The sequence below is a fragment of the Alligator sinensis genome, unplaced genomic scaffold, assembly GCF_000455745.1.
Source record: "Alligator sinensis unplaced genomic scaffold, ASM45574v1 scaffold1002_1, whole genome shotgun sequence".
Classification (NCBI taxonomy): Eukaryota; Metazoa; Chordata; order Crocodylia; family Alligatoridae; genus Alligator; species Alligator sinensis.
In genome coordinates this window covers 725,870-727,607 of record NW_005842710.1, presented here as the reverse complement: position 1 = coordinate 727,607, position 1,738 = coordinate 725,870, and the positions used below count along the sequence as shown (strand labels likewise).

General features: G+C 50.2%; 1 pseudogene; it reads right to left on the bottom strand.

The window, feature by feature from the left end:
* Positions 1 to 1,335: 1,335 nt before the first annotated feature.
* Positions 1,336 to 1,738, bottom strand: part of LOC102374435 — a 4,338-nt pseudogene continuing 3,935 nt past the window's right edge.

Below are 1,738 nucleotides of genomic sequence, written 5' to 3'. Positions count from 1 at the left end.
AGGCTGGCCTGGAAGTGAAGGGGCTTGCCCAGCCAGCGACACACCCAGCCCAGTTCCTGAGCCCCAGGCAAGGGTTTCCCAGGAAGGGCATGGGGACCACTAGGGACTGGGCACAGGTGTGAGGAGCAGAACAGCAGGGGCCAGCATTGCTCAGAGCAACAAAGCAGCAGGCGGGATGGCTGCAGCATGATCCATGCCTAGTGCAGGGGTGGTAGCTGCTGCTGGGAGGGAGGGATCAAGTGCAGGGCAGGCAGGGACTGTGGGTTGGGAGTGATGGGCACTGGCAGGGCTGTGGATGGGGAGTAAGGGGCAATGGCAGGGGTAGGGCACCAGCATACAAGTGGTGCTTAGCACCACAAAGCAGTTGTGGGAATGCCTGCAGTTGGACCCACATCCTGGTGAGCGAAGGGGGCAGAGAGAGCTCTGATTTCTATGATAAAAAACCAAAATCAAGCACCAAAATATATAGGTATTTGGAATGTATTTTATTATAATGATTGAAGCTCTGGCAGGCTTCCAAATTACATTAAAACTCTAGACATATAAATAAAATGTCAGGAGGGATGTAGATAACCTATAAAGGGTTCAGAGGAGGGCGACCCATTTGGTTAAAGGCCTACAGGAAAAACTCTATGAGGACCAAGTGAGGGACCTGAATATCCTTAGCCTCCGCAAGAGAAGGCTGAGAGGTGATCTTGGGGGCATCTACAAACTCATCGGGAGCGGGGGGACACAGAAGGAAATGGGATACAATGTTTTACCACTGTGCCCATCAGGGTAACTAGAAACAATGGCCACTAACTGAAGGAGAGCAAATTCAGACTGGACATCAGGAAAAAATTCTTTACAGTGAGGGTTGTCGAAATATGGAATACGCTTCCAAGGGAGGTGGTGCTGTCCCCTTCCTTAGAGGTATTTAAAAAGAGATAGGACAAACACCTGGCTGGGGTCATCTGACCCCAGCAATCTTTCCTGCCCAGAGCAGGGGGTCAGACTTGATGATCTAATAGGTCCCTTCCAACCCTAAAATCTATGAAAATATTGTGCTCATCTGATACCTGATATCTGATATAGTGGCCTTTAATTTTAATCATGGAAAAACACAGATTTGGGGGGTTTAATCAGAGAATTTTGAGTTTTTACAGAGAATTTTGGATTTCTAAACAGAGAAAACCAGGATCCCTGATAACCACTCACTGAAATTCATCAGTCCTGGTTACCCAGGTTGTCATGCAATGCAGTCCCTTCCACCTGGAGGCAGACTAGAAGCCATGCCCTCAGTGCACAGGTTGTCTCTGAAGGGGGTATCATTTATTGACCAGTGGCCCAAAGTCATCACTTATTTTGGGGTATCACTGTCCTTCCCAGCACTCAGCTCAGGGCTTCCTTCAGCTCCTTGTTCCTCATGCTGTAGATCAGGGGGTTCAGAATGGGAGTGACAAAAGTGTAGACCACAGACACCACCCGGCCTTGTTGTGGGGAGTAGCTGGAGCTGGGGTGCATGTAGATGAAGCTGCAGCAGCCATACTGCAGGAGGACAATGGTCAGGTGGGAGGAGCAGGTGGAGAAGGCCCGGTGCTGACCGGCCGCAGAGTGGATTCTCAGGATGGCGGCCACAATGAAGACATAAGAAATGCAGATGAACAGGAAGGGGACAGTCAGAATCATGACACTCACAATGAAGAGGGCAGCCTGGTGGACATGTGTGTCACTGCAAGCCAGCTGCAGGACAGCAGGA